The sequence below is a fragment of the Littorina saxatilis genome, linkage group LG2 (assembly GCF_037325665.1).
Source record: "Littorina saxatilis isolate snail1 linkage group LG2, US_GU_Lsax_2.0, whole genome shotgun sequence".
In the NCBI taxonomy this organism is placed as follows: domain Eukaryota; kingdom Metazoa; phylum Mollusca; class Gastropoda; order Littorinimorpha; family Littorinidae; genus Littorina; species Littorina saxatilis.
Genome location: NC_090246.1, coordinates 85129742 through 85137017, shown reverse-complemented (window position 1 = coordinate 85137017; position 7276 = coordinate 85129742). Strand labels below are relative to the sequence as shown.

The following is a 7276-nucleotide window of genomic DNA, read 5'->3' as shown; positions in this document are numbered from 1 at the left end:
TTAGGCCTATAGGGCAAACAAAATACACAATTAAATCACACATTCAACCGGAGATTCAGTCAATGAACGAAGAAGAAGGAGAAGAAGAAGGGAAGCTTTTCCTATTCTTGGCGCTGTTTGACCCAAAAAAAATATTTCAAAAACATCCTCTCTTGTACAAAAAATAAAAAGTAAATAAATTAGTTTTAAAAAAAACATAAAGTATTTTCATTAAATACACACACCAAATTGAAAAAATTGAGAGAAACAAAATTACAAATTATAAAAGGACCTGGAAACGTTTTAATCAGATATATTCAGAAGAAACAAGTCGCGTAAGGCGAAAATACAATATTTAGTCAAGTAGCTGTCGAACTCACAGAATGAAACTGAACGCAATGCCATTTTTCAGCAAGACCGTATACTCGTAGCATCGTCAGTCCACCGCTCATGGCAAAGGCAGTAAAATTGACAAGAAGAGCGGGATAGTAGTTGCGCTAAGAAGGATAGCACGCTTTTCTGTACCTCTCTTTGTTTTAACTTTCTGAGCGTGTTTTTAATCCAAACATATCATATCTATATGTTTTTGGAATCAGGAACAGACAAGAAATAAGATGAAAGTGTTTTTAAATTGATTTGGACAATTTAATTTTGATAATAATTTTTATATATTTAATTTTCAGAGCTTGTTTTTAATCCGAATATAACATATTTATATGTTTTTGGAATCAGCAAATAATGGAAAATAAGATAAACGTAAATTTGGATCGTTTTATAAATTTTTATTTTTTTTTACAATTTTCAGATTTTTAATGACCAAAGTCATTAATTAATTTTTAAGCCACCAAGCTGAAATGCAATACCGAAGTCCGGGCTTTGTCGAAGATTACTTGACCAAAATTTCAACCAATTTGGTTGAAAAATGAGGGCGTGACAGTGCCGCCTCAACTTTCACGAAAAGCCGGATATGACGTCATCAAAGACAATAATCAAAAAAATGAAAAAAACGTTCGGGGATATCATACCCAGGAACTCTCATGTCAAATTTCATAAAGATCGGTCCAGTAGTTTGGTCTGAATCGCTCTACACGCACGCACACACGCACGCACGCACACACATACACCACGACCCTCGTTTCGATTCCCCCTCGATGTTAAAATATTTAGTCAAAACTTGACAAAATTGAAAAAAATTGAGAGAAACAAAATTACAAATTATAAAAGGACCTGGAAACGTTTTAATCAGGTATATTCAGAAGAAAAAATACGAATCGTCCCTGGGTGGACTCGAACCACCAACCTTTCGGTTAACAGCCGAACGCGCTAACCGATTGCGCCACAGAGACTTCTGGTAACTGCCGAGGCCTAATCTGGAGTGTTTCGGCTTGCGCCTGTGGCCTTTAGCGTTTTATCGATTGGATGAGGTTCAAGGGTTCAAGGTTTTATTTCGGCTTTAGGCCTATAGGGCAAACAAAATACACAATTAAATCACACATTCAACAGGAGATTCAGTCAATGAACGAAGAAGGAGAAGAAGAAGGGAAGCTTTTCCTATTCTTGGCGCTGTTTTGACCCCAAAAAAATATTTCAAAAACATCCTCTCTTGTACAAAAAATAAAAAGTAAATAAATAAGTTTAAAAAAACATAAAGTATTTTAATTAAACACACACACAAAATTAAAAAAATTGAGAGAAACAAAATTACAAATTATAAAAATGACCTGGAAATGTTTTAATCAGGTATATTCAGAAGAAAAAATACGAATCGTCCCTGGGTGGACTCGAACCACCAACCTTTCGGTTAACAGCCGAACGCGCTAACCGATTGCGCCACAGAGACTTCTGGTTACTGCCGAGGCCTAATCTGAAGTGTTTCGGCTTGCGCCCGTGGCCTTTAAGCTTCTTAACGATTGGATGAGGTTCAAGGGTTCAAGGTTTTATTTCGGCTTTTGGCCTATAGGGCAAACAAAATACACAATTAAATCACACATTCAACTTCACGCACAATGAGAGTGCACGCAGGGTATGCGTATATGTAGATGATGACGACGACGTTGGCAACATATATTATGAACTAGAATGAATACCCGCTTCGCCGGGAAGAAGTAGACCCGAATACCCGGCTTCGCATATCCATCGAGAACTTTGGCCGTGCATCGCGAACACACACACACACAGACACACAGACACACAGACACACAGACACAAGTCGTATATATATACTCACGGAATAAAATAACTTAACATTGTTTAAAATTTAATATCTCAAAATCGGAAAAAGTTACAGGAGTGATTTTTGTACCAACGTAAAGCTTGTTCAATTGCTCATTATGGGCAAAAAAACCGGAATAGTCGGGCTTGTTCCGTTTTTTTGCAATTTGAGCTCAAAGACGCATGGTGTCATTTTGGAGTTTACAAACTTAGCACTGTGTGTTTGACAGCGCTGTGCGTGCACTGGTTGATCGCAGCCGCAATTAAATTACACAGGAGCAGTGAAGGTTAGCCTCAATACGTTTATTAACAAAACAAATTTCATTTCACAGTAGCCGGGTGGAATCGATTACGCAGATGCTGCACCCTAATGAAGCGGTCTTGCTGAGGATTGGTGACACGGGGCCGTCCTTGGCGAGGCAGGTCTCGAACGTTACCGTTGTTTTGCTGGTACCTTCTTCGCCACAAGGCAACTGATTGCCTGGTCACTCCGAATCTCCTAGCAACATCAGTATAAGTCATCCCTCCTCTCAACATCCCTATTGCGACGAGTCTATCGTTCACACACGTTCGTGGCATGGTGAAAGAGAAAGACAGAGTGGACAGTTTTGGGCAAAGAGAAAGAAACATTTTAGTGAGTTGTTGTTCTCACTCACAAACAAACGGACAAACCAAAGGCAGTACTTTCATGCAATATTCGTGGATCAGCAGCAGACCTTTTGCAGGTTTCAAGTACGGGTTGACGTGCCCCGAGAGTCAAAGAGTGCAGGCCTACCTGTTTACAGCACACACAGCGTGCACTGGCTGTCGGCAGCGTCGGCAAGCTTAGGCGTCAGTCTTGTAAACTCCAAAAAGACACTATGCGTCTTTGAGGACCAATTGTGAAAAAACTAAGCAACCGAGAACATTCCGGGTTTTTTCCTCTTCTCAGGAATTGATGGTTCTATGATCGTACCACCCCGCTCTCCTGCAACTTTTTCCGATTTTGAGATATTAAATTTTAAAACATGTTAAGTTATTTTATTCCGTGAGTATATATAGATTTCTGCTTGTTCTCAAAACGACTGTTAAATTTCTGTTTTTGAGTTTATTTGGTGTGTTCTGTGTTAAAAGTAGAGATAGTGTAGCTTAACTGCAATTCACGGGTCTGTCATTTGAGCGTTGATGCGTTAAGCTGCCGTTATTCGCCATACATGGCCCAGCTCATCCGACTTCGGCGTGTTTTTATATCGGAGTGGTCCTTCTCCTAGACTGGTGGCTTTACAGGGCTGTCGAGTCCAGTCTACCCGGCTATTTGGCCATAGCTGGCTGGTTTGTTTATCTGAGGTGACCTTCCCCAGGGCTAGAGCTTATAATGCGGCTCTTGATCGCATGGTGCTCCCGTAATTGGACACCTGGGGTATTTCTTGGGAGTAACAGTGCCACCTGTTACCCTGCCCCATCCTGCTGGAAGCACCGCCATTAATTTTGGTCCGCCACTGCTTATTCGTCCTGGCAAGCCTGGCTTATCTCGCAGCTAACCTCCATATCTGAAGGCCACCCACAGAGATATAGAATATTCTATATCTCTGTGAGGCCACCCCACTATCCGCCACCTGTGGACGCGCCTGGTTGGGGGTGGTAGCCCCTACTTTTCCAGGCAATTCACGGGTGAAATGGACATACCCTCTCGGCTATTACATGGACTATAAGACCATACTTCAACTTTAACATAAGTATGCAACAATGTGTGTGTGTGTGTGTGTGTGTGTGTGTGTGTGTGTGTGTGTGTGTGTGTGTGTGTGTGTGTGTGTGTGTGTGTGTGTGTGTGTGTGTGTGTGTGTGTGTGTGCTGAGTCTGTTTCGCAGATTGACATATCTATACTCGTATATTTATTTATATGGGAGATTTATAGAGCGCTTGACGTTCTCTAAGCGCTTTACAATGAAGTGGTGAGAGGTCAAGGCAGGTGAAGTAGCTCGCACGTTGAACATTTCTCATGCTGGGTATTTTCGTGTTTCTATAACCCACCGAACTCGGCTGACATGGATTACATAATCTTTTCCGTGCGCATTTGGTCTTGTGCTTGCGTGTACACACGAAGGGGGTTAAGTCACTAGCAGGTCTGCACATAAGTTGACCTGGGAGATCTGAAAAATCTCCACACTTAACCCACCAGGCGGCAGCGACAAGGGATTCGAACACACGACCTTCATTAGGAGGCCGACGTCTTACCACCACGCCACATAGAACCAGACCATACTTCAACTCGCACGTATGCAACGATTGTCCCCCCTACTGTATCTTTAAAACAAATCGCAGATTGTATGTATGCATGCCGATGACTTTCCGTGCAATGTTTAATCAATAGTCAATGTGATGTACGTATTTTCTGATTAAAACCGTTCCGACACTGTGAAGTAATTTTCTGTACTTTGTAAGGACTGTACAAAAATCTTATGTCTTATGTCTTATGTCTTACAATTTGAGTCTCGAGTCTAAAAGTCAGTGTTGTTATTAATCCAATACAAAAACAATGTCCACTCTGCACGGTATAGGCAGCTAGCCAGATAGTTGGCATCCATTTCTGAGGTGAACTTGAGGATATTCAGACTGTGTAAATGCCTGAAAACATCATCCCACTATAAAACAAATTAAACAAACAAATTTTAAAATAATCAAAACAAATATCTAGAATTGTTTTAATTTGAAAAGTTTTAAAAAAACCAAAAAAAACAATTAACGTCCCTGGGATGACTCGAACCACCAACCTTTCGGTTAAAGGCTGCCATATTCGTAGCGTTCATTAATTAATTCATATTGTTTACATGTGCCAATAATGTTATAAAACTGTACCTAAGGGGATATAATAACGATTGGCTGTAGCTTTCGAACACAGAAAAAAATATTTCAGAATTGCAAAGTGGTGTTGATAGTGTCGAATGTAAACAGAACAGTTTCAAACGCCATCTTTGGTTTACGAAACGTCACGAAGTGACGTCAACGGTCTAAAAACAGCCCAAGTCCTGGAGAACTGTTGCTAAACAATGCAATAAAGAATTAATTATTTCTCGTAATTGGTAAGGACTTCAAACCTAAAACTTTGCAGGAAGCTTAATTTATACATCCCCGCAACGATGGGAAAAGTCATGGAAGTAATTAAACTAATTAAATAGGACTATGTCAACCTTTAACAGCCGAACGCGCAAACCGATTGCGCCACAGAGACTTTTGGTGTAACTGTAAGTACAATCTACATCAATTCACCTTGTGCCACTGTTTCAATCTTGAGTCTTGAGTCTAGAGTCAAGATGTCAGTTACGAAATTATTCCAATACAACAACAACATGTCCACTCTGTACGGTGTAGGCAGCCATATTTTTGGCATTTATTTCCAAGTTGAACTGAAGATACTGTGACTGTGTAAAAGGGAGCCTCCACAGAACAGATGCATTTTTTGCCGGAACTTAACTGTGTGAAAGTTAAGGGGGTGTGCGACTATTTCAGTGATGGATTTCTTGCCGGAACATAACTGTGTGAAAGTTAAGGGGATGTGCGACTATTTCAGTGATGCGTTTCTTGCCGGAAATAAAGCGACACATGTGAAATATTGTGCACTTCGGACTTTTTATGCAATATATCGTCATCTTAAAAACAAAACAAGTCGCGAAAGGCGAAATTACAACATTTAGTCAAGCTGTCGAACTAACAGAATGAAACTGAACTCACTCCATTTTTACAGCAAGAGCGTATACTCGTAGCATCGTCAGTCCACCGCTCGATGCAAAGGCAGTGAAATTGACAAGAAGAGCGGGGTAGTAGATGCGCTGAGAAGGATAGCACGCTTTTCTTTATCTCTATTCTTTTTAACTTTCTGAGCGTGTTTTTAATCCAAACATATCACATCTATATGTTTTTGGAATCAGGAACCCACAAAGAATAAGATGAAATTGTTTTTAAATCGATTTCGGAAATTTTATTTTAATAATAATTTTTATATTTTTAATTTTCAGAGCTTGTTTTTAATCCGAATATAACATATTTATATGTTTTTGGAATCAGAAAATGATGAAAAATAAGATAAACGTAAATTTGGATCGTTTAAAAAACAATTATTTTTTTTTACAATTTTCAGATTTTTAATGACCAAAGTCATCAATTAATTTTTAAGCCACCAAGCTGAAATGCAATACCAAAGTCCGGCCTTCGTCGAAGATTGCTGGGCCAAAATTTCAATAAAGTTGATTGAAAATTGAGGGTGTGACAGTGCCGCCTCAACTTTTACAAAAAGCCGGATATGACGTCATCAAAGGTATTTATCGAAAAAAAGAAAAACACGTCCGGGGATATCATACCCAGGAACTCTCATGTCAAATTTCATAAAGAGCGGTTCAGTAGTTTGGTCTGAATCGCTCAACACACACACACAGACACACACACACAGACACAAACACAGACACAGACACACACACACACACAGACACACACACACAGACACACACACACACACACACACACACACACACACACACACACACACACACACACACACACACACATACACCACAACCCTCGTCTCGATTCCTCCCTCTACGTTAAAACATTTAGTCAAAACTTGACTAAATGTAATGACAAGTTACGCATGACAATAACGAATACCCAGGAAAAATCACAGAGACAGAGGAATAAAGTTAAAATGACAATACCGAAAAGCTTTGAACTGGATAGGAGCAATTACAGACTGACAAACAGGGAAAAAAACTACAATAAAACTCATGTATTGTAATTTTGAAACGTTTAAAAAAAAACACTGAACGTCCCTGGGTGGACTCGAACCACCAACCTTTCGGTTAACAGCCGAACGCGCTAACCGATTGCGCCACAGAGACTTCTGTTTATGTTGGGTGTTTTTTTAAATGTAAAATATTAAAATGTGCGAGTTTGTATCATGTAAAAAATTATTCATTCGCTTGCGGCTTCGTGGCAGGCGGAAGAAAAAATCAGCCAGATAAGTTTTCGTTATTAATTGTTTGTCTGTGCACTTAAAAGACCGTTGAGTTGATATATTTATGAATGTATTGTTTTGTCCATAACAAACGTTCCAACA

General features: G+C 39.7%; 3 non-coding genes across 3 annotated transcripts; all 3 read right to left on the bottom strand.

Annotated features, from left to right (window-relative positions):
- Positions 1–1251: 1251 nt before the first annotated feature.
- On the bottom strand, positions 1252–1325 carry Trnan-guu (transfer RNA asparagine (anticodon GUU)). The gene has a single exon. It is a non-coding gene; the product is annotated as a tRNA-Asn (tRNA).
- Positions 1326–1745: 420 nt separating this feature from the next.
- On the bottom strand, positions 1746–1819 carry Trnan-guu (transfer RNA asparagine (anticodon GUU)). The gene has a single exon. It is a non-coding gene; the product is annotated as a tRNA-Asn (tRNA).
- A 5165-nt stretch (positions 1820–6984) lies between these two features.
- On the bottom strand, positions 6985–7058 carry Trnan-guu (transfer RNA asparagine (anticodon GUU)). Its single transcript has one exon. It is a non-coding gene; the product is annotated as a tRNA-Asn (tRNA).
- Positions 7059–7276: the final 218 nt, after the last annotated feature.